At 39.7% G+C, this 27,587-nt stretch overlaps 1 long non-coding RNA gene across 2 annotated transcripts in view; it reads right to left on the bottom strand.

Annotated features, from left to right (window-relative positions):
• The window catches only part of LOC124114717, a 75,156-nt gene extending 55,794 nt beyond the window's left edge, over positions 1-19,362 (bottom strand). For both annotated transcript variants that reach the window (XR_007218352.1, XR_007218353.1), the window contains exons 1-2: positions 19,231-19,362; positions 18,547-18,606 (exon numbers count right to left, since the gene is read on the bottom strand). This is a non-coding gene — a long non-coding RNA (uncharacterized LOC124114717). The remainder of the gene's footprint in view (positions 1-18,546; positions 18,607-19,230) is intronic.
• Between the last annotated feature and the right edge of the window lie 8,225 nt (positions 19,363-27,587).

Genomic DNA, 27,587 nt, shown 5'->3' with positions numbered 1-27,587 from the left:
ACGCATGTTGGCTAGGTATCTCCTTGCATCAGCACGATGATGAGGCATGCATGTTGGCTAGGTATCTTCTTCCATCCGCATGTTCATGAGACATGCATGATGGCTAGGTATCTCCTTTATCGGCACGTTCATGAGGCATGCATGTTGGCTATGTATCTTCTTGCATCAGCACGGTGATGAGGCATGCTTGTTTGCTATGTATCTCCATGCATCAGCTCGTTCATGAGGCATTCATGTTGGCTATGTATCTCCTTCCATCAGCAGGTTCATGAGGTATGCATGCTGGCTATGTATCTCCTTGCATTAGCACGTTCATGGGGCATGTTTGTTGGCTTTGCATGTCCTTCCATCAGCAGGTTCATGAGACAAGCTTGTTGGCGTTGTATCTCATTGCATCAGTAGTGTCATCCGGCATGAATGTTGGCTATGTATCTCCTTGCATCAGCACGTTAACCAGGCATGCATGTTGGCTATGTATGTCCTTGCATCAGCAGGTTCACGAGGCATGCCTGGTGGCTATGTATGTCAATCCATTAGCGGGTCTATGAGGCATGCATGTTTGCTATGTATATCCTTGCATCAGCAGGTCTATGAGGCCTTCATGTTGGCTAGGTATCTCCTTCCATCACCACGTTCATGAGGTTCTGCATGCTGGCTATGTATCTTCTTGCACCAGCATGTTCATGAAACATGCATGTTGGCCATTCATCTCCTTCAATCAGCACGTTGATGAGACAAGCTTGTTGACTATATATCTCCTCGTATCAGCACGTTCATGAGGCATGTATGTTGGCTATGTATCCCCTTGCATCAGCACGTACATTAGGGATGTATGCTGGCGATAAACTCCTTCGATCAGCACGTTCATGAGACTAGCTTGTTGGCTATGTATCTTCTTGCATCAGCAGTGTCGTTTGGCATGCATGTTGGTTATATATCTCCTTGCATCAGTACGTTCATGAGGCATGTGTGTTGGTGATGTATCTTTCAGTAAAGTATTTAGTTCTTTTGTAAAGGCGTACTTCTTTTGAACCTTTGATGAGTTCTGTTTATCTGTGGATACCCAAATTGTTAGATACCCCCAGTTTGACAGTGGAGTAGTGCTGGCTTGCCAAAACATATAACATTTACCAGTTGTTGTCCCCCGCCGCGCGAATGCGCGAAGCGGGGGACATAGTATTCACGACCGTCCGTACGTCCCACCTGTTTGTTGCCGCGATATCTCAAGAACTAAACACTGGATTGTCTTCATATTTGAAACTATGGTGTATATACAGACTCCGCAGACACCAGTCGGTTTTGGTGACCTTGACCCCAATGGGGTCAAGGTCACAGCAGGCAAAGCTGCTTTTGGAAATCTCAAGAACTAATCGCTGGATTGACTTCATATTTGGTACTATGGTGTATATACAGGCGGGGGACATTTCGTCACTTTCTGACAAATACTTGTTGTAATTGACCTATGCTCATATTCTTAATCCTCTGAAAATAAAGATCAAATAAATAAGGATCTTTGAAGTTAATTGGTACTCAGATAGAAACTCAATTGGCACCGTAAGTGAAAAAAACCAATAGGCTAATACAGGTATATTGTTTTATTTTTTACCCGGAGATATTTAACTAAAGAATCATTTTATGACTAAAACAACTTAAAGTTCTCAACTCAGCTTCTTACGAGAATACTGAGTTTTCTCAATGTACATGTATTTACTAAATTGTGCGTATATGGTCAGAGATATCTGAATTTGTCAAAAACATGACAGTTTTGCAGAAAGTTTTTGTTACATCGCAGAAAGGTTCGTCCAGTTGGTCTTTCAACATCACCTCTACAGCAAGAACAAGATAACAAGATTAGGCGTTATGGAGGAACAGGACATGAACCACAGTGAACGCAACCATTCATTAGGAGTGTTTCCCGACAACCGCCCTTGAAGACTCAAAGACCAGTTAACGCGGGGTCAAGACCCCAGTGCAGTATTTGGACGTTGTTAGGTTGACTCTAGTTATCGGTTCCCATGTGCAAAATGATGTACGCATGTAATGTACCTTCATGTAGTAATACATAACATTGTTGAATTATTTATGTGGCAGAATGAATTTTTTTTCATATGTTTAGTCTTATATGCTCATGAGGTGTCTGACAAATAGGGCATGATCGGGACTAATCCATTTTGCTACTTGGGTAACAAGCACTGGATTGTGGGAGAACTAAACCGTGGCATTTTAATGATTATAAGGAATCTGACAAATGGGGTGAGACCTTTCATTAGTGATGCAAAAGCGAGAATATGGCGAGACTAGTTTTAATTCAATGTCTGTAGTAATTCGAAAGAAGTTATTTTACGACATTGAATATAAGACCATTTTGGATGACGGATCAACACGGCACTCATCATAAGATAGGATGTAATTCGCTGGTTAATCAAGGGTGTATACCTTTTGGTTGTTTTGGCATATTACAGGGAAAGTCGAGAAGTAATTTCATCTGGCAAGTTTATTCAGGCTAGAAAGAATATTTAATGAATAAACTGTGTCATCATTTAGTTTCCACTCAGTTCAATATCTATAAAGTCATATAAATCAGAGTGAGTGGTGCGGCGGTATGGTTTTATTGTGTACATCTGTATCTACACGTGAATGGCGCAGCGATATGGCTACATTGTGTACATCAATATCTACACGTGAATGGTGCGGCGATATGGCTACATTGTGTACATCAATATCTACACGTGAATGGTGCGGCGATATGGCTACATTGTGTACATCAATATCTACACGTGAATGGTGCGGCGATATGGCTACATTGTGTACATCAGTATCTACACGTGAATGGTGCAGCGATATGGCTACATTGTGTACATCAATATCTACACGTGAATGGTGCGGCGATATGGCTACATTGTGTACATCAATATCTACACGTGAATGGTGCGGCGATATGGCTACATTGTGTACATCAATATCTACACGTGAATGGTGCGGCGATAAGGCTACATTGTGTACATCTGTATCTACACGTAAATGGCGCAGCGATATGGCTACATTGTGTACATCAATATCTACACGTGAATGGTGCGGCGATATGGCTACATTGTGTACATCAATATCTACACGTGAATGGTGCGGCGATAAGGCTACATTGTGTACATCTGTATCTACACTTGAATGGCGCAGCGATATGGCTACATTGTATACATCAATATCTACACGTGAATGGTGCAGCGATATGGCTACATTGTGTACATCAATATCTACACGTGAATGGTGCAGCGATATGGCTACATTGTGTACATCAATATCTACACGTGAATGGTGCGGCGATAAGGCTACATTGTGTACATCTGTATCTACACTTGAATGGCGCAGCGATATGGCTACATTGTATACATCAATATCTACACGTGAATGGTGCAGCGATATGGCTACATTGTGTACATCAATATCTACACGTGAATGATGCGGCGATAAGGCTACATTGTGTACATCAGTATCTACACGTGAATGGTGCGGCGATATGGCTACATTGTGTACATCAATATCTACACGTGAATGGTGCAGCGATATGGCCACATTGTGTACATCAATATCTACACGTGAATGGTGCGGCGATATGGCTACATTGTGTACATCAATATCTACACGTGAATGGTGCAGCGATATGGCTACATTGTGTACATCAATATCTACACGTGAATGGTGCAGCGATATGGCTACATTGTGTACATCAATATCTACACGTGAATGGTGCGGCGATATGGCTACATTGTGTACATCAATATCTACACGTGAATGGTGCGGCGATATGGCTACATTGTATACATCAATATCTACACGTGAATGGTGCAGCGATATGGCTACATTGTGTACATCAATATCTACACGTGAATGGTGCGGCGATATGGCTACATTGTGTACATCAGTATCTACACGTGAATGGTGCGGCGATAAGGCTACATTGTGTACATCAATATCTACACGTGAATGGTGTGGCGATATGGCTATATTGTGTACATCAATATCTACACGTGAATGGTGCGGCGATATGGCTACATTGTGTACATCAATATCTACACGTGAATGGTGCGGCGATATGGCTACATTGTGTACATCAATATCTACGCGTGAATGGTGCAGCGATATGGCTACATTGTGTACATCAATATCTACACGTGAATGGTGCGGCGATATGGCTACATTGTGTACATCAGTATCTACACGTGAATGGTGCAGCGATATGGCTACATTGTGTATACAATATCTACACGTGAATGGTGCGGTGGTATTGCTACATTGTGTATATCAGTACCTACACGTGATTGTATGGCTACTTTGGTTGTATCAGTATCTACACTTAAGTGGTGCGGCGGTATGGCTACGTTGTCATGATGTCTAATTTTCCACTCTGTGTCTGTATTGTGCCACTCTGGCTTTAATAAATCTAACTGCGGCGACTTTCCATACGAAAACGACCAAAATAGGCGCTAAATACCGCCAAGTCGCTTATGAGCACACTTTATCCCAGAGTCCAAATTTGACAGCCTCTTCGACTTTCAATTTGGCACGATTGTTTGAGAGGACCATTACCTCCCCCAGTTTACAGGGCAAATTTGTCCGGATAGGTAATCTTGGGTCTGGAACTTCGAACCGACCTCATGGCACGGCGGACTGTTTAACTGAGCGATCGCGGGATTATTTTCTGTCTATAAAACGTGTCGTAGGTTAGGGCTGCGCTCGTCGGGAGCATGGGGTTATCATTTACATGAAATGGAAAACATAATCCGTTTCATTGATTTCATTAGAGAGTATCATATGAGCGGCACTTTCTCTTATTAAATTGTCCATCTATCAATTGCATAAGTCAGGGGAGCCAGGCGGGAGATGACCGGGGTCAGGCACTATGAAGACTGAATTTCTCTCTTCACGTATTCGTATCCTCCGCCAGGAAAGTGACCCGGCAAATCTCTAAATCTCACCAACACTATTCCTTCAGTTATCATATAGTGTTAAAGACAACACTTATCCCTCAGTTATCATAAAGTGTTAAAGACAACAATAATCCCTCAGTTATCATTTAGTGTTAAAGACAACACTAATCCCTCAGTTATCATATGCTGTTAAAGACAACACTAATCCCTCAGTTATCATATAGTGTTAAAGACAACACTAATTCCTCAGTTATCATATAGTGTTAAAACTTACGCTAAGCCATCAGTTATCATATAGTGTTAAAAACAACACTAATAACTCAGGTTTCCTTTTGCGTTATGGACAAGACTAACTCCTGAGTTATCATATAACGTTAAAAACAAGACAAACCCTTCACTTATCATATAGCGTTAAAGACTAGATTAATCCCTCAGTTATCATTGAGTGTTAAAAACAATACTAATAACTCAGTTATCATATAGTATTGAAGACAACACTAATCCCTCAGTTATCATATAGTATTGAAGACAACACTAATCCCTCAGTTATCATATAGTACTGATGACAACACTAATCCCTCAGTTATATAGTATTGAAGACAACACTAATCCCTCAGTTATTATATAGTACTGAGGACAACACTAATTCTTCAGTTATGATGTAGTACTGAAGACAACACTAAGTCCTCAGTTATCGTATAGTATTAACGACAAGGCTAATCCATTAGTTATCATACAGTATTGAAGACAACACTAATCCTCAGATATCATATCGTATTAACAACTACACTAACCCCTCTGTTTTCATTTAGCGTTACAGACAACACTAAGCATTTAGTTTTCATATAGCAGTTAATGCTCCATATTCCTGGGACTAGATGGATTCACGACAATAATACCTCTGTAACCTATGTTGTGATGTAATACACAGATTCACGACAATAAAACCTCTGTAATCTATGTTGCGATGTAACAGACAGATTCACGACAATGATACCTCTGTAACTTATGTTGTGATGCAATACACAGATTCACGACAATAATACCTCTGTAACCTATGTTGTGATGCAATACACAGATTCACGACAATAATACCTCTGTAATCTATGTTGCGATGTAACAGACAGATTCACGACAATAATACCTCTGTAACCTATGTTGTGATGCAATACACAGATCCACGACAATAATACCTCTGTAACCTATGTTGTGATGCAATACACAGATTCACGACAATAATACCTCTGTAACCTATGTTGCGATGTAACAGACAGATTCACGACAATAATACCTCTGAAACCTATGTTGTGATGCAATACACAGATTCACGACAATAATACCTCTGTAACCTATGTTGCGATGTAACAGACAGATTCACGACAATAATACCTCTGTAACTTATGTTGTGATGCAATACACAGATTCACGACAATAATACCTCTGTAATCTATGGTGCGATGTAACAGACAGATTCACGACAATAATACCTCTGTAACCTATGTTGTGATGCAATACACAGATCCACGACAATAATACCTCTGTAACCAATGTTGTGATGCAATACACAGATTCACGACAATAATACCTCTGTAATCTATGTTGCGATGTAACAGACAGATTCACGACAATAATACCTCTGTAACTTATGTTGTGATGCAATACACAGATTCACGACAATAATACCTCTGTAATCTATGTTGCGATGTAACAGACAGATTCACGACAATAATACCTCTGTAATCTATGGTGCGATGCAATACACAGATTCACGACAATAATACCTCTGTAACCTATGTTGTGATGCAATACACAGATTCACGACAATAATACCTCTGTAATCTATGTTGCGATGTGATAGACAGATTCACGACAATAATACCTCTGTAACCTATGTTGTGATGCAATACACAGATTCACGACAATAATACCTCTGTAATCTATGTTGCGATGTGATAGACAGATTCACGACAATAATACCTCTGTAACCTATGTTGCGATGCAATACACAGATTCACGACAATAATACCTCTGTAATCTATGTTGCGATGTAACAGACACATTCACGACAATAATACCTCTGTAACCTATGTTGTGATGCAATACACAGATTCACGACAATAATACCTCTGTAATCTATGTTGTGATGCAATACACAGATTCACGACAATAATACCTCTGTAAGGTTGTGATGTAACGTTTCACACATACCCCTTTAACGGTCATGTTCATGAATTTATATCCTCATCTAAGCTAATCTTTATTTGGAAAGAATGTCTAATGTCTAAAAATCACGATTTTGCATTTCGTTACATGTTGTTGGAACAGATTGACTTTTTTTTATCTGATTATAGATTTATTCTGGTTTTTTATCATCGTAGGTGTTTGACATAGATACGCCAGGCTGCTTGTAGTACATCCACCCACAATGTACATTCAAAATTGTGGTGGTAAATGTTAGGAACAGTAAGCGTGTAACATTAATTTACATGCTTTCCTCGTTTGGAGCATATTTACCGACTTAATGTTCGGACATTAGTCCAGAAATGTAGTGTAACACAGATGCACAAAGTATATAAATTAAAGGGAGTATTGGAAGAGTTATTGAGAAATAGACTGGTCTTGTTCGTTAATTATCCTAACAGATAAGAAAGGAGTCTTTAAACACCCAGATAACTATCAGGATTTCTAATTGCGCTAATTTGCGGGACAGGATTCCCGAAACTAAGGCTGGTTTTAGAAAAAACATATTCAACGTCAGATCACGTATGCATATTATATGCAATAATCCAAATATGTCTATCACGGCGTAAACACAAAATGTATGTAGCCTTTGTTGGTGTAAAAAGAAATGCTTTTGACTCCCTTGGTCGTTTTAAACTATGGTACTGTTACTGTTGGTCTACGTTGAAAAATGTACGTGATAGTAGAAACTGTGTATTGAAATATCATGTGTACGTTAGTTCCAGATGTAATATACTAGCCACATAAAGAAACTGTGCACGGAGAAAATATATTCTGGATTGAAATACAACACAGCAAGAACAAAATGATGCAGACGCTGTAGCAGCTGAATGATCAGACCATAAGAAAATGTCAACGAGACCTGAACAACATCTGTTACGATGACGTCAGAAGATCCAAATGGAGTAGGGGGTCCAACGACAAAGGCACAAAGTCAATAACGGGTATGACCATCCTGTGCGTGAATCACAGCAGTGCATCGGCGATGCATGGAGTCCACTAAATGGGCATGGAAGGCCTGGGGAATGGCCTGCCAGCTCCTCCTCAAATCCTGTGCCAAGTCACGGACGTTATCTGGAGGATGTGGAAGACGACGCAGACGGCGCTCCATTTCATCCCACACATGCTCTATTGGGGAGAGATCTAGAGAATTTGCAGGCCATGGCAGTAACATGACATTGTTATGGTGAAGGAAATCCATTGCGACCCTAGCCGTGTGAGGACGAGCGTTGTCCTGTTGAAATGTCAATCCCGGGCCATGACGTTGCAGGAAAGGAATGACCACAGACCTCAGAATCTGATCTCTGTAGCCAACACCGGTGAGATTGCCCTGAACAACCACCAAAGGGGTTCGGTTCCGTGCTGTTATCCCACCCCAAATAATCACAGAGCCACCTCCAAAACGATTCCTTTCCACAATACAGTTGCGTGCATAACGTTCTCCCAAACGCCGGTAGACACGTTGGCGCCCGTCACTGTGGGAAATGTTGAACCTCGATTCATCTGTAAAGAGAACATTTCTCAACCATATTCGAGGTTGGCGAACATGATTTCGACACCATCTTAGACGGTTGACTCGATGACGGTGTGTCAAGATTGAACGTATGGCAGGGCGTCGTGGTCGAGTCCCGTACTGACGTAAACGATTCCTGACAGTGTTGGGATGGATACGGCGCAGTCCAGGAATTGTCTGGGACGTCGTTTATGCCGTTTGGAACCTGTGTCGGAGATGTGTAACTCGAATCCATCTGTCCTGTCTTTGCGTCGTTACTCGGGGACGTCCTGAACGTGGGTGGTCGGCAACGTCATTTGTGTTCTGATAACGCCTCACCAATGCCGATATCGTGTTACGATGGCATTGGAAATGTGTTGCCACCTGTTGTTGCCTCATTCCCGCTCGGATCTGTCAATCTTGGCATGATTTGCTTGTGATATGCTTGTGTCTGCGCCTGAGAAGTTTTGAATTTTTGAATGACCACAGATCATGCTTTCCAAAGTGACAGCGAATTTTGAGTTGCACATGCTGTGTACAGCTGCACAGGATGCACGTTCAGTAACACATTGCACGTCCATAGGCCCCCATCAATGACGTCATATCGCATGGCACGTGCATGAGCGTTTGAATGTATCCAATAATTGCTTTGTTCCAACCTATCTTTCATATATGGACGGTGTGCCCTTACATCTATATTTTCTCCGTGCACAGTTTCTTTAATGTGGCTAGTATATAAATGGTGATGTTTCCCTCGCCGGTGATGTCATTTTAGTTTCAGATTCTGGTGTTGGGCTACAAGAACATTTTCAGAAGATGTGTTCTGGTGGCACTGAATGAAAGATGTCTTCTCCGTTTTAAATAAGTAAATGTGTTGAAACACCATGCATATCTTGGTATAATATTTACCCCATACAACGAACTTCAAGAAAAGTGTTTCGGATAAACATCGCGTGCAAAGAAGGCCTTCATTAATGTAATCTCTGTCTCGCAGAATATGTTTTATATATCGATGCCCAAGTTTAACCAATCATGTTATATGTTTCAGAGGTCTCGAGAAGTTACATGTTTAAGCCTGTAAAAAGATGTTATCTGTTGGACCATCAACACCCAATTAGTGTGTGCAGATATCAACTGCAAAATTAGATGTTTGAAATACTGGTTTTACTTGCTTATAATACGCCTGTACAATTAGATAGCATATGCAAAGTAATTTGGGCATCACATATTAGAAAACTTTTCTTTTCTCATGGCTACGGCTTTATGTGGTTAAATCAAACAGTCGCTAAAGTTAACCTCTTTTTGAAACAATTTCGAGACCAATCTATAAATATGTTTTACCAAGAATAACATTCGACTCTAGAAAACAGTTCACGGTATGACTTGTTTGGAACATTTAAGAGCTTCATTCAACAAGGAAAATAAATATCCATATCATTTTTTTTAAAAAGCCTTTTTCCTCCATTTATTCAGTTTAAGCTTGGACTATTAGATCTCATGATAAACGAAGGAAGAAAATTGTCCGGTCTAAAATCGAAGAGGTTATTCCCATTATGTCATTCAGCTATAGAAAATGAAAGCCACTGTACGTGTGTAGGTGCATATTATTGTAATCTTAGAAACCAGTTTCTACCAGAACGCTGTCTGTCAAGTTATCCTGTGCCTGCTTTTATTTCTCTTCTCTCTTTAAAGGTGATGCTGTCATTTTTAAACAGGCTTTATATGTCAAACATGTTATTTTTCTGAGAAACCAAGATGTAAAACTCTGTACTGATATGCAACTCTTATGGATATGGAAAGGAGGCCTTAAATGCAATAAATATCTTTGACTTCGACGAGGACAGACCTTATTGGACAAAGTTATTGATAAATATACTGAGCCTCAAGTTTTGAAAGACATATATGTTGTTTCTCTATGAACGATACATATTTCAGCTTTCTGTTCAGGGAGCACTATCTTCATCTCTTCCTGAAGAGAAAGTTGACACATGCAGTAGAACAATCCGTGTCGTGTAATTATTTTGTGAATTTCTACAAACATACATATAGTGGGCAAATAAGTACAACATTTTTTTCAGCCATCCAAATCTTTACCATAGACAATGTGCAATGGATGTCTTACGGTATGTGGAGAACATGTTCCAATATAGCGTATTAGTGACAAAACATGATATCCGATGCAATTCTTTTTTTTGACTTGTACCATATGTTCCCGTGTCTTTTTCATGTTAACAATCGACCTGCCTTTGCTTGCGTTTGTGACAGGTCCCATCGGTGGAGCAGGATAAACACATGCCCGTGATATACTCGCCAACGGACAAAGGACTCTAATGGATTTCTTACGACTATGGAAATCTTTTTGGTCGCTTTTATTTAATCTTAACACATCTCGCATCTCGGCAACCTTCTGCTACCATATCTTCCAGATTTTATATGCAAAGTATGAGATATCAATCTAAATCTAGTAGGTGTACGCCTGTGTTTGTAACACTTTACTCACTGATCTTTAACATATTACAGTGTAAAATGTTCGCATAGAACAAGAAAATAAAATTACAATAATTTGTGATTTATTTTAGAACGGTGTTTCCTATCAATACACATCAATACATATCCTATTGACACATCAATACTTTTTGTCGATTGTTTAAACTGAGATGATTAAATACCCCTTAGACCTAGTCTGCCAAGTTGTTCTATGTCAAAATTGGAGAATAATATTTTGTTTTAAATATTGGTTGATATGAAAATCAATGATGTAGACATTGTTATGATGGACACACGGCTTACCTCCCAACTCTTCTGTATTGTACTGTCATTAATTAGAACAATGATGTTTTTCCTATGTTTGCATCTCAGAGTATTTTAACAAGAGATAGAATATAAAATGGTTGAAGCCCTGGATGGTTCATAATCTTTTCCTGAAATGTTTGTATTGTGTAGCTTCTGTAATGCCAAGAGAGTCATTATTTGTTCTGTTCATGTTATGTTGTCTTACTGGAGGTTTTGTCCTGAGGAAACTATATTCTATATTAGCTACTAAAAACTTGCATTTCCTGCAGATGACTGTGAGGAAATTCATGGGAAAACAAATGTGCCGGCATACATGTACAAGTAGTAATCCTGTCTATTATCTGTGCACCATTTCACAATAGGTACGCTTTCAATACAATCAGTCTGTTTCAAACATCATATCTCACAACCATAGTACACTACTGTCAAATAGGGAGTTATTCTTGTATTGGTTTTGAAAAGATGCACGCTACTCCCCTCCTTGAAGGCCACTGAACATTTATACATTTGAAACGTTTATAAGTGATCAAATAATCTATACGTAAACGTCTTACAATATCATAATTAAATCACTGTTCGATGTGTGCTCAACTGAAACACAAGAAAACCAAATGCAAATTGCTAATAGCGAATTATTTGCATTTATCTAGGACTTATATGCTAACTTGCGATCTTAAAATGCACCCCTCATTTTACAAAAAGCTGTATCTGCACAGATGTGATAATCATAAGCCTGAATGCCAGGTTTAATGCCAAATACATGTAAATTGGGAGTAAAGTTTTGTACATGAGTAAAATAAATATATGTCTTTTTGAAAGTCTGTTATTCATTCCGCAAAACCTGCAGTTCGAAAGAATAACGGTATGCCGTAAACAATACGATAGAATAAAGGGTTTATATCGTACCTGCATTCCTTGGCGTGTATGGCAGAATAACTGGCGCATTTTACGGCATTGTTTAACGTCGTATTCGGGTGTATTTCAACACGCAACAACATATAATACCATAAACTGGTAAACTTGTAAGTATGAATAGTAAAAACGTGACGCGTGTATTGAGTGCAGCGTGTCCCTGTCGGGTTATTTCTCCACTGCACATCGCCTGACGGGCCAACAATCAATACAGTCACAGTCCAATATTAGCTCAAATATAAATGTCACCGCTCTCTCACCACAAAACAATGCAAATGGGATCAATCTTTAGTCAAGGCTTGCGCAATATCGTAAACAGACTTGGCACTTGGGTAGACACCAAAAGAATGAAGGGCAAATATTTCTCTTGGTCGGGATTGTAATCATGGTCGAGACGAAACAAACATATAGATGTTAAACAATCCTATACAAGTTAGTCAGGGGCAACACAAGGAGAGAAGGACCTGCTACTACATGGACACTTAATCACAATTCACCAAAAAAAATATGTAAAACCTGATTTACGAATACATAATTACGGAATATTCACATGTTTCATCACAAAATATACCTCCTGCATCACAACCAGTAGCACTTTGTAACAGTCAAATGACAGAATGCAATACAACATACGTGATATCAGAACACCGACACACCAGAAACTACAACATCACGTGATAGCAGCAGAACATCGACGCACCAGAAACTACATTACGTGGTAACGACAGAACACCGACACACAAGAAACAATAACATCACGTGATAACAGTAGAACACCAACATACCAGCAACTATAACATCATGTGATAACAGTAGAACACCGGCACACCAGCAACTATGACATCACGTGATAACAGTAGACCATCGACACACCAGAAACTACAACATCACTTGATACTAGTAGAACACCGACACACCAGCAACTATAACATCACGTGATAACAGTAGAACACTGGCATACCAGCAGCTATAACATCACGTGATGACAATAGAACACCGACACACCAGCAACTACAACATCGCGTGATAACAGTAGACCATCGACACACCAGAAACTACAACATCACTTGATACTAGTAGAACACCGACACACCAGCAACTATAGCATCACGTGATAACAGAGAACACTGGCATACCAGCAGATATAACATCATGCGATAACGATAGAACACCGACACACCAGCAACTATAACATCACGTGATAACAGTAGAACATCGACACACCAGAAACTACAACATCACATGATAATGATAGAACACTGGCATACCAGAAACTACAACATCACATGATAACGATAGAACACCGACACACCGGCAACTATAACATCACATGATAACAGCAGAACACCAACATATCAGCAACTATAACATCACGTGATAACAGTAGAACACCGACACACCAGAAACTATAACATCATGTGATAACAGTAGAACACCGGCACACCAGCAACTATGACATCACGTGATAATGATAGAACACCGACACACCAGCGACTATAATATCACGTGATAACAGTAGAACATCGGCACAACAACAACTATAACATCACGTGATAACAGCAGGACACCGGCACACCAGCAACTATGACATCACGGGATAACAGCAGAACACCGGCACACCAGCAACTATGACATCACGTGATAATGATAGAACACCGACACACCAGCAACTATAATGTCATTTAGCTAAATTGTGATTTGGCCCGCCTGATAAACCTACAAAACTTATAATCTTAACTTTAATTCCAAGCATATCAAACTATCCTATAAGCATCATGTATTCAATTTCATCTACATGTACACATAGGCGTACACTCATCCATTCATACACACACACGCATTCAACTTTACACAGTCACACTAAGTTACAATCATAATATCATTATACACTCTGCGACTCTGTAATTACTGAACACCCTTCATTTATACCATTGGTGATATGCAGCAACCGCAACGATAACACGTGGCCGTGTTGCCAAACAAACACTTCCGCTTGTTAACCGTCTTTCGTTTTGTTTCTCAAGTGACGTCATAAATATTACGTCATTTCAAAAACACTCACTTCGCCATCTTGTAACTGAACGTTGTAACAGTAAAGCACCGGCACACCGGCCGCTATAACATCTTTGCTGGACAGATTAATATAAATGTTTACAGTTAACATGGCAGGATTCTGCCCCCCCCTGGGGTCCTGTGTAGTGACGACTGTGTGCGGGGAATGGGGGACTAAAGACAACCATGAACGTTGCCTCATATCGTATATACAAGTTGAAGTTTCCAAATTGGTAACATGTACATCTTACTGACAGCAAACATGATTCCCAGGGTAGCCTTTTAACAGATTAGTGTTTGTTTACTAGAGAAATTGTTGCCTTAATGTTATGCCATGAGTGTATAATTTATGTAGCGTATACAGGAGGGTCGTACATATGGATTCCAGGCAATCCGGCGGGGTAGCTATTGAAGAGAAGAATGGTAATCGTGCGGTCTAAAAAGCATATCTAAGCTTATGTCTCTGTGACGTCACCAGTCATCTATTTCATCTTGGATTATGAAAGACGGGCTTAACTTCTCAACCTCAGCGTAATATTTGACTTGCTATGAAAGAGGATTATGGGCTTTAAAGATGGCGGCCTTCACGTGCCAGTAAAGTCTATGGTCGTCAGTGTGGCTCCATGTGTGACAACAGTAGCGCGAAACAAATCAAGAAGTGAAAAGCAGAGTGTTATATTGGATGAACCATATGTTTTGAATGCCTTCTATATACTTTGGGGCCTGGGAAAATGGATTAGGAGCTTTAAGATAGGATTTGGTCAAAACGTGAATGTTTCATGATGTGTACGTCAAATAGTTGTATTTACCCAGTGTTTGGTAGGGCGTCGTGCTTTGCGCTCTACTTCCAGTCTATATTGGACATTACGTTGATAAGATTGTCATCAAGCTGTATACTTTCCCAGTCCGATAACACAGAACTCACGTCGTCACGCGTAGTTATGGAGAACACCGTATAGATAGACAGTAGTACTTGACAGAAAAAACTGTGGTAAAAAGGGAATACTGAAACAAGCTGACAGATAACATGTATTTATCGGCGTTGATGTATGCATGCACCATTTATCTAAAACAGGATTGTCAATACACGATACACTATGGGCTTATTACTTTCATATGCTCTCCTTGCCCTTCTGTCTTAGATGTACTTGTTAAAAACTCCGCGATGACCCTCGCCATGAGAAAGCGCGTATTCTGTCCTAGCACTTATACAGCAGCATGGATATAGTTTCTCCTTGATGTATGTCGTCCTTGTGAAGGCAGGCCGGCAACACTTGCCAACAGATCACTGCTTTACCAGTTTCGCCGACAGACACTTTTCAGACATTTTCACTTAGAACTAAGCAGCAATTAAAAACACGCATTGAGCGTAATCGACACACATTCAGCTGTTTAGTGGCAAGCATTCGAAGTGACACTACAGCAAATATAGGCCTTTTCCAAGTTAATTCCCAGCGTAAGAGGTAAACGGCTGAGGCCGGGGAGGCAGGGGAGGCACGTTGACAGGTTTGTTCTTGCCAAATGCTTTGTTGTCTTGCCGCCATGACTCTCGCCCATCTCGGATAGACCTACGGGTCAAGTGCACGAAGTTGACTTTGAAATTACCTTGGGTAAAAATATTTGATTGCTAACAATCTGAACTATTTCGGGATCTTGATTTTGAATTTGTGTTTGCACAATTGCCGTTCTCATTTGTATTTTGTATGTGCTGCTTCGTGTCTAGATTCTGTCTGGTTGTTAAGATAGGGGGGGGGGGGGGGGGGTCGAAGATAAAAAAGGTACAAACAAATATACATACAAGCAATGATTTTCTGGAATATGAATAGTAGGAAGAAACTATAATAACAAGCACAGACATGGCCGTGCAAGAAGTGCACGACTGTTTCCTTCGGGAGTAACACTGATTTGCGTAAAAACATTAACCACCGAATTCCTACCAATACATTTATTCATTCGTAAAGTGTTCAGTCAATCTGAAGAAAAAGAATTCTGAGCCATTTTACCTGAAGTGGGCGTGGGGACAACAATTAAAAAATATATGGCCACGGAATGTTTTCGAATATTTTTTTAAACAGATTTCTATCGTCTTTTCCCCTCTTTCAATTAGCTGAATATAGAAATATACATGGATGCGATCGACTTAATACTCATCCTGCAGAAATTCTGTTGACTTTATTTACCGTAAAACATGAATTGTTGAGAACATCTAAACCTGTCGAGAACCATGTAGCATTTGTGGTTATGGGTATACATTATTGTCTAAATGGTAACATTGTATGAAACATTCTTTTCTTGTCAAATTTACCCATATATATCATAATATGTCATACTATCCACAAACAAAATATTGCAACTGATTGATGAATAAGGCGTCCTTAGCAATAATTTAGAAAGAAAACTTATCTTATCTTGTTGCAAGCTTCGTTATGAAATATAGAGCAACTGTTTCATATACTGTAATGGTTACTCTTAAAAATTACTTATCCACAACCTTTAAATTACTTGAGTTGGTTCCTTTCTAGTTTATTGAGAATAAATGGCAAATGGCCGGACGATTTCAACTCTTGGAGAGTGTCTTCCACAACACATAGGAATGACGCTGCCGCGTGTTCTGAATATCAGATTGTTAAGATTTTAATTCAATTATATTCACAACCTGTAGCCTTTCAATGTCGATACTTGTATATTAAAATCAAGATCAACTCTAGCTAAGTTCGAAGCAAGTGTACTATTTATAAATATGCAGAATGAGCTGAGCAAATATAAATGCAGAGCGGCAAACTAGAAATTCATTTTTGGTCAGTATACAGGGCACCAGGAGGACGTTTACACGGCGAGCATGCTATTGTGTATAGTATTTCTAAATGTATACGGTTAGTATACTATTGTGCATAGTATTTCTAAAGGTATACGGTTAGTATACTATTGTGTATAGTAGTTCTAAAGGTATGCGGTTAGTATACTATTGTGTATAGTATTTCTAAAGGTATGCGGTAAGTATACTATTGTGTACAGTATTTCTAAAGGTATACGGTTAGTATACTATTGTGTATAGTAGTTCTAAAGGTATGCGGTTAGTATACTATTGTGTATAGTATTTCTAAAGGTATGCGGTAAGTATACTATTGTGTACAGTATTTCTAAAGGCATACGGTTAGTATACTATTGTGTACAGTATTTCTAAAGGTATACGGTTAGTATACTATTGTGTACAGTATTTCTAAAGGCATACGGTTAGTATACTATTGTGTATAGTATTTCTAAAGGTATGCGGTTAGAATACTATTGTGTATAGTATTTCTAAAGGTGGCTAATTAAGTATCGTGAAGTAGTCTTCTGTTGTTTATAGGTGCACTCGTATACAGTCTGTGCAGGGACATACTTTTAACGGAGGAACAACTATGAATATTATTCAAACATTTCAAGGACAATATTTATTGTAGTTATTGTAGGAATAAGTTATCTACACAAGTCACATAAATTGCGTCATCATGTTCAATTCAAATTTTAATCCGAGTTAATGTATGGGATGTTTTAGTAAATATACAGAGTGTTTTCGTCATTCCTTGAGTGTAGGATCAACAACAACAGTTCTTTTAATGCTCAGTTGTTTCACTGAAGACCATTAAAACCCATTTGAAATGAATGTGAGGGTACGCGACTTTTATATGCTTTGGTAGTTTCATTGAGCCATAGTTCTGAATTATATGCCATACTTATTTGTTGTGTCAACGAATAAAGCTGATGGAAATGTGGTAGGAGACTTCATTGTCACTAATGTTTACTCTGAGTAATCAGAGACATCCTCGCGTATGTTTCACATAGTCATCAGATAAAAGGTGGTATCGTGGTTACAACTAAATGTAAACTTTCAGTGCAAGAAAAAAACCAGGCTTGATTATTCATCAAAATTCTTTTTGGCATAAAGGGAAATATAGTTCATATGAATGGACCACTGAAAATCAGACACTTATGTAATACTATGTGTGTTTACATTGCTATATACTAACCGTTGGTTAACTACTCTCCCGTAACAGTGACGCATATGATTAAAAAATATTATATCATATAGTAATGATAACGATACAAACAAATACTGAAGATGTAAAAAAATGTACCCTTGCCACGTACCTTGTTTTCTGGAAGATATCCCAGTTTGAGGAACCACACGAATGTAGGTATCTCCCGCCGCTATAAACACATTACGCTTTTAGTAGTGACAGTTTATCAGGAGCTATATGTCTGGTCATTTGGCAGGAAGTTGCTACTCGTAATATAGTTACAAAATCCGCGTATTAATTGATAACTATATGAGCACATTTCCACTTGTTGAAGCACATCATGTGCCTCTAATGGCTATACCCGTAGTTCATGCTGATAACATGTTCATGTATTTCCTCAACACAGATGCAGATTGATGCACTGAGTGTCTGTACCCGTTTCAGTGAAAAGATGGCGACATATTCAAATACCAATTACCAGCTGTACTACTGTGTTTACCAGTCACGCTGTGCTCCTAAGACATTGTCTACTCGCTTCTGTACCAGACGCCATCTCTCCGACTGTTCAAATAGAAGGTACCAACAATGATTTCGAGGCAGTAGTTTGGACATTTCGCACTATGGGTTCAAAGACTTCTGTTTCAACATGAATAAATCTGGTGGGACTTTGCCTTAGCTATAGAAGATCGCAACTTTGATAACCGAGAGTTCAGTCGCACTTACGCGTGTTTGTTTCTACGCACACCCCTCACCCCTCACCCCTCACACCTCAAACCCAGAAGCAATTGCTGCTCTATGATGAACATACACTTACCACTCCTTATAGATGGCTGCTCTGTTTCCGGAAATACGTAAATATTATTACCTTCCTGACAGTGCCTTGCCTACAGCTCCTCTATCAGAGAATAGTTCCGAAAAGATATAATAATGTACACTTAAGTCTCCTACACTCTACCACTATTGCTGCTTCCCAAATTCAAGCAACATATAAAGACTATTAGCTGAATGTACGTGCCATGTGTTCAACAAAGAGTCGAGTGAGCATGCTTTTCGCAATGTTTCCTGTGTGTAAATTTCCCCATCCTCTCTATATCTCGATTCGACGTGACGGAAGGCCTGTCACTGCCGTGCAGACCACACTGGTGAATATCTCTATTCACGTCTATTCTCTGCCCCTTCCGATTTCGTGAACAAGAACAATGCCAACTGCATTCTCGGGTTTCCCCGAGTCACATACTGGCTTAAACCATTCACCAACACTCGATAATTGGAATGTTCTTGCTGATATTCATTTCCTATCAATAACAGCGATGCTGATTTAGATTTGCATCTAAATAACGCCGATCAATGCACCACTGTCTAGTATATAAATGATAACTGATTTGGGCCATATTTTGCAGATGGTGTACAATAATATCTGTACATCGTCAAGTGGTATGAATAAAAGTATTGGTATTGTGACATCGTGACTCATGTGCTTCAAATCAAAATAATTAATTGAAAATGTGGATGAAAAAGACATTTGTTTAGTCTACTACCCGGTTCATTACTCCAGTGTGGTTAGCTACGATACAACGCAAAAGATTTTTATCGCGAAAATTGCGAATAATTGCGATAAGTTGCGAAAAATTCGCAAATAATCACTGCGAAAACTAATGTATTGTTTTTGTTTGTTTGTTTGTTGTTGTTTTTTGTTGTTGTATGTTTGTTTTGTTTTGTTTTGGTTTTGGTTTTGGTTTTTGTTTTTGTTGGTTTGTTTGTTTTGTTGTTTGTTTTGTTTTGTTTTTTTGTTTGTTTTTTTTTTGGGGGGGGGGCATCACGCCGTCATTGCTTGACGGGCCATGGCTATATTCTCTAATAAAATCACGCAAACATAAATGATGCTACAGCGTGAATGGATTTCAGGTGACTTTTGATAAAATAAAGTCTAGTTTGTGGAATATTCTTGCCATAATAATGTTGCCGACATGTGCTCTTTTCGATGTTAACATTTCGCTGGTATATTTCCTACGCGGAGCATATCTATTCTACTCACCGTCTCACAAACAACACGCTGCATGACAAACGGTTTGAACAAAGTAATAAGTTTAGATTGTCCAGTTCAGTGTGTCAAAAACAAAACAATGTATAATATGTAAATAAAACCTATAACTGTATAATGATTGAAATTGATGAGTGGGTTGTAATAATGAGTGATAGTTCATGGTAATGAACCAGGTTGGTTGGCATTTATGGACAGTATATACAAGAACATTACATATAGGTATTACACTCCGGTGATAAATCCAAACTTAAGATTTTTCGTGAGAAAGGCCATTGAAGAAATTTTGTTTCTTCTGTCATCACCTCCCTCATCCTAAGCATTTGATTTGTGCCCATGTTGCTTTGTGTCGTGCAAGTTGTACAGTAATCATATGTAACCGCGTTTCACAGACATTCGATAACAAATTCCTTCTACACTGAGTTTTGAGCTGTTTTCTGATATAGATCCTTACATTGAACGTTTTATACGACGTACAATCGCTATGTTTAGGTGCAGGGATCCCCTGACCCCCTGTGCAATATGGGTGATATGATACTCCGCCCATAAATGAATGTTTTAGTGAATATTGTGCAATGTTATATGTGTAATGGGAATATTGTGCAATGTTATACATGTAATGGTAACTTTGTCATGCGATTTTTGTCAAGCTTCAAATGTAAATTATTCCTTTTCATTACGTAATATTGTGTTCAACTGTATATATGGAGAAGGTGGCAATACGTGTTGCCCTTGTGACCAATCCAATGTATTATTTTGGACAAGAAAATATTTTTAAAAATCCCACATGAAACCTGAAAAAACTCATCTTGTTGATTTCACCCGCAATTAACCGTGTCCGATTTGTCGCAGGTATCATGTGGGGTCAGTATCGAAGGAGTTATGCCGTTAACTGGCCACATTCTACAAGACCAGTGCGTTCAAATAGCCTAGTCGTTTACGTAACTCTCATCGACAACGGCCTCAAACGTCTACTACAGCTACAAACGCTCTGTGTCAAAGTTGCCGTCTAATAACGAGGACGAAACATTAGTGTTTTATGTTGCGCAAACATGCGGTTTGAAATCACACTGACATGAGCATTTAGGATAAGCAGTGAAAAGTGCCTCAGTAAAGGAATATAAGGTAATTAGATTTTAATGAGTGTCTTGTGCATAGGCGGTTTCCAAGGATAGGATATTGCTTAGACAATACGAATGTGTATGGCTGAGCTGTGCACTTGACGAGTAGCAATCGTTTTTCATCTGATGCGTATGCTACCACACACACAACAAATTCCAATACTTGTATACCACCCGTAAGAAGCATTATGAAGCTGAGGACTGACGCACCAAGTATTACACGCATTCACACAGAGAAGCAATATTATTTCCTCTGAAAAAAGTACGCATTGATTAAAATTTGGTAACTAAGAGTTGTTTGGTGTATCCCATAGATATGATTGGCAGTTTACTGACAGCGTTGATTAACAGGGATTATGAAGTAACTTTCTCTTACTCTTATTCACCTGCTAAATAGAATTTCAGCGCATTTCAAAAACGAATTTCAATGTCTTGTAGTAGAACTGTGACCCAAACATTATATAAGGCTGTTATAACTGGTAAATATATGCAGACGCATACATATTGTAACTTTTCATCAACTGAAAAACATTAATCAATGGCATCACAAATACCCGGCAGTAGCTTAATGGATACCCATAATGTTAACCGACATGTAAATACTTCCATCACTTACCCCAGAACGTAGAACTGATAAAATCCAGGCATTTTCATAGACGGAGAAGTGTTTTATAACATTTCCTGTATATCCCTGCTTTGACAAAGGCCCTATCTATTATCGGCGCAACTCTATGTATCTACAGTCTCCAGTGGCAGGAAAACCGATATCTCCTATCAGTCAACACTAATTTCACAAGCACACCTTCAATTACTATAATTACCGACGACAGTTTGAATTATAGGAATTATGAAAAACTATTTTTTAAATAATATTTTGCAAATCTGTTGGAAGAAAATCGAAAAACGTATCAGCTATATTGACTTTTACACCTTCACTTCTTTCTATATTAATATCAGCTCATTCCATTTCTATTGTTCAAATAACGAGGTTACGGAATAATGAGTTACGCTCTAGAAGGTCGTATAATCTTGAAATTCTGGAAAACATCGTAATTTTCCGAGATCTAAGCTTTCTCATTTTCGCGACATCATCAAAAACTAGCTGACGTCAAGCACAGATAGCCCTGAAAAGAAGCTTCATGAATCATTATCAACTACACATTGTTTCAGCCACTTTACTGTGATACTCTGTGACATATTATTTCATTCCTTCAGTGTTAATGTAAATACCATGACTAAATCTTGGTGGACTGCTACATATGCTATCACAATAATCAGCCTTCGGAGACTTTTGGCTTCTGCCAGGGTGTTTCTGAGAAGGCACTTTCCACTGTAAATTTTCAGTTTGAATGTGTTATGTTTTACTGGTACGAAATCTGAATTGTGTAACATCATATCAATGTTTCAGATTCATGGATTTTGTGGGTCTCAAAATTTTTCGGATTTTTTAAATTGTATTTTTAAACTGACATTATATCTTATTTTAACAGAATGAAAAAAATATTCATAAATAAGTGTCGTCCTCAATGTCAGGCGATTCGGAGTAGAAGTACATGCTTAAGGACGGACGGTGACGGACTACTCGCTATGACATCAGATCAATAGGGCCTTCACAGCTAAAATCCTTGAACTGGGAACTGGGAGACAGAGAGAAGGTATATGACGGATGAATTGGGAGACAGAGCGAAGGTATATGGCGGAGGAACTAAGAGACAGAGAAGGTACATGGCGGATGAACTGAGAGACAGAGAAGGTACATGGCGGAGGAACTGGGAGACAGAGAAGGTATATGACGGATGAATTGGGAGACAGAGCGAAGGTACATGGCGGAGGAACTGAGAGACAGAGAAGGTACATGGCGGATGAATTGGGAGACAGAGAGAAGGTATATGGCGGATGAATTGGGAGACAGAGAGAAGGTATATGGCGGAGGAACTAAGAGACAGAGCGAAGGTACATGGCGGAGGAACTGAGAGACAGAGAAGGTACATGGCGGATGAATTGGGAGACAGAGAAGGTACATGGCGGAGGAACTGGGAGACAGAGAAGGTATATGACGGATGAATTGGGAGACAGAGCGAAGGTACATGGCGGAGGAACTGGGAGACAGAGAAGGTACATGGCGGATGAATTGGGAGACAGAGAAGGTACATGGCGGATGAACTGAGAGACAGAGAAGGTACATGGCGGAGGAACTGGGAGACAGAGAAGGTATATGACGGATGAATTGGGAGACAGAGCGAAGGTACATGGCGGAGGAACTGAGAGACAGAGAAGGTACATGGCGGATGAATTGGGAGACAGAGAGAAGGTATATGGCGGAGGAACTGGGAGACAGAGAAGGTATATGACGGATGAATTGGGAGACAGAGCGAAGGTACATGGCGGAGGAACTGAGAGACAGAGAAGGTACATGACGGATGAATTGGGAGACAGAGCGAAGGTACATGGAGGAGGAACTGAGAGACAGAGAAGGTACATGGCGGATGAATTGGGAGACAGAGAGAAGGTACATGGCGGATGAATTGGGAGACAGAGAGAAGGTATATGGCGGAGGAATTGGGAGACAGAGCGAAGGTATATGGCGGAGGAACTGAGAGACAGAGAGAAGGTATATGACGGATGAATTGGGAGACAGAGCGAAGGTATATGGCGGAGGAACTGAGAGACAGAGAAGGTACATGGCGGATGAATTGGGAGATAGAGAGAAGATATATGGCGGATGAACTGGGAGACAGAGAGAAGGTATATGGCGGATGAATTGAGTGACAGAGACAAGGTATATGGCGGAGGAATTTTGGAGATAGAGAGAAGGTATATAGTGGAGGAATTGGGAGACAGAAAGTGGGTATATAGTGGAGGAACTGTGAGACAGAAAGTGGGTATATAGTGGAGGAACTGTGAGACAGAAAGTGGGTATATAGTGGAGGAACTGTGATACATAAAGTGGGTATATAGTGGAGGAACTGGGAGACAGAAAGTGGGTATATAGTGGAGGAACTGGGAGACAGAAAGTGGGTATATAGTGGAGGAACTGGGAGACAGAAAGTGGGTATATAGTGGAGGAACTGGGAGACAGAAAGTGTGTATGTAGTGGAGGAACTGGGAGACAGAAAGTCGGTATATAGTGGAGGAACTGGGAGACAGAAGGTGGGTATATAGTGGAGGAACTGGGAGACAGAAAGTGGGTATATAGTGGAGGAACTGGGAGACAGAAAGTGGGTATATAGTGGAGGAACTGTGAGACAGAAAGTGGGTATATAGTGAAGGAACTGTGAGACAGAAAGTGGGTATATAGTGGAGGAACTGTGATACAGAAAGTGGGTATATAGTGGAGGAACTGGGAGACAGAAAGTGGGTATATAGTGGAGGAACTGGGAGACAGAAAGTGGGTATATAGTGGAGGAACTGGGAGACAGAAAGTGGGTATATAGTGGAGGAACTGGGAGACAGAAAGTGGGTATATAGTGGAGGAACTGAGAGACAGAAAGTGTGTATGTAGTGGAGGAACTGGGAGACAGAAAGTCGGTATATAGTGGAGGAACTGGGAGACAGAAGGTGGGTATATAGTGGAGGAACTGGGAGACAGAAAGTGGGTATATAGTGGAGGAACTGGGAGACAGAAAGTGGGTATATAGTGGAGGAACTGGGAGACAGAAAGTGGGTATATAGTGGAGGAACTGGGAGACAGAAAGTGGGTATATAGTAGAGGAACTGGGAGACAAAGTTGGTATATAGTGGAGGAACTGGGAGACAGAAAGTGGATATATAGTGGAGGAACTGTGAGACAGGAAGTGGGTATATAGTGGAGGAACTGGGAGACAGAAAGTGGGTATATAGTGGAGGAACTGGGAGACATAAAGTGGGTATATAGTGGAGGAACTGGGAGACAAAAAGTGGGTATATAGTGGAGGAACTGGGAGACAGAAAGGAGAGAAATGCGTAGGAGCTGGGAGACAGAAATATGGTAGATGGCAGAGGGTCGGGGGAGCCGATGGAGGGTATATGGCAAGGGTTTAGGAGACACAGAGAGAGGGTATTTTGGTATTTGGGAGAATCAGAGGTGTAGAAAGGCGGGGAGATGGTCAATGGTCGGGGAGACCGAGGGGGTGGAAATGGAAATTAGCGCTCCTTCGTTTTTCATCTTTCATTTTTTATAAGTGAATCTTTTAGCCTGCAAATAGTTTTTGTCCGTTGGACCATCAATAGCCAACAGTTTATGAAGAATGTGGTAGATATCCGGTGTATATCAAGTCTCAGATTAGATGGTTAAAACAATGGTTTAATAGTCTCAGTAAGCATGAACGAAGACCCACAAAATTAGCTTATAATAGACTCAGATAATTTGGGTAAAGCAACATGGGTATCGGGGATTAGAAACCTTTTGTGCTCTCATGCAACAGGCTTCGGTTAAATCAATCAGTGGGTGAAGTAAACCACGACGTGGAACACGTTCCTGTCCAGTCTGTTAACGCAGTGCATGTTAATGTATGTCGTACCAATAATGGCTTTCCACTTAGAATGCAGTTCACGTTATGACTCGTACAGAACGTTTAAGGGCAGAAAGATAGCTGTTTACAATAGCATATAAAACATGATTGATAAAGGACTGGAATTGTGCATTGATACAACTAAGAGGTTATGCCCATTATGTAAGTCAGCAACAGAAACGGAAATGTATTTTATATTTGTTTGCCCATACTGGGATCTGAGAACTGAGTATATACTAGAATGTCATCTTTCAAAACACCCTGTATCTGCATTCATTTTTATATCTTATTTCTTCAATTAAACAGTGACTCTATTTATTAAACTGTCTTTATATGTCAAACATTCTATTTCTCTTGGAAATGAATTGATAAAAGGTAAGGTATATCATTACAGTAAAACTGTCTACGCCTTTGCAACTTCCATGTATGCGGGCCATTCAAATGGCTACTCAGCTTTTGCGAAAGATTTCATATATTATCACCAAAGAAACGAAAAGGTAAGTTCAGTATGATATGACCAAAATAACAAAAGTATTTAATGCCAGTTAAACAGATCAATTTCGTGCTGCGCGTGATGGGCGGGTTGTTGGGGAGAGGGCTAGGTGCACGAGGGGAACGTGCCGAAGCAATTTGTGAGAGTCGCCGCTAAGCCCCGCCCATTCGCGGCTGTCAGCCAAGCAATATGTGACGACCGTACAGTTTCAGCGGATTATATGCAGCCGCACCTAATGTCGGCCAGATCAAACGAACTGCGATCAGACGTATAAGGTTGATGACAATAAGCGCCAATGGCTTCGATACATATATCACCAGAGGGAAACCGTCAAAGTGAAATGCGATATACTCACACTATAAAACATCAAGGTATTGAATATTGGCGGCAGTTATGTTCATTGATTCCGTATGTAAACGACCACTGGTTTGTTGTAGCTGACCACAGCAGTGCAACACACATAATAGTAGATGTTATATCGGGTTTACATGTAAGTTTGTTGAAATAATTTGATAGCTTCTTGGAACAAGAAAGAACAAGTAGAATCAAAAACTGTTTTCTTGATCAGGGATGTTTGGTTTTTATAGGCCAATTAAACATGGGCAGTTAGTGTTGCACAGCTGTCAACCCTAAATTTATTCAATTAGTGAGATGTTATATTAGCCAGTGTCCAGGGGGGTATCCTCGCAATTGTGTCAGACATCCTATTTGTCAGACAGCCTATACCAGGATGAGTCAAGGATGGATAGTTAAGTAATAGTTACCTGTTTACCTTTCATTAAACAGACATTTTGAGGAATTTACAGGAGAGATTTATTATGCAATTTTAATCAACAAATCATACCAGATATATCACACATTTTGACGTCTTCACAAGAAATCACATATTTGAATTATTTCCAGGATAAATTTATTCATAGTGCTTGATTTCCTCAAAATAATATAGTCCGGTACTGATAGTACATGTGAGATTATACTCAGGTTATGTAGAAGTTTAGTTTATATAACGTGTTCTTATTCTACCTA

Source organism: Haliotis rufescens, unplaced genomic scaffold (assembly GCF_023055435.1).
Source record: "Haliotis rufescens isolate VD_foot unplaced genomic scaffold, xgHalRufe1.0.p SCAF_5, whole genome shotgun sequence".
Classification (NCBI taxonomy): Eukaryota; Metazoa; Mollusca; class Gastropoda; order Lepetellida; family Haliotidae; genus Haliotis; species Haliotis rufescens.
Note: the sequence above shows the minus strand (reverse complement) of the source record. Positions and strands in the feature narration are given on the sequence as shown.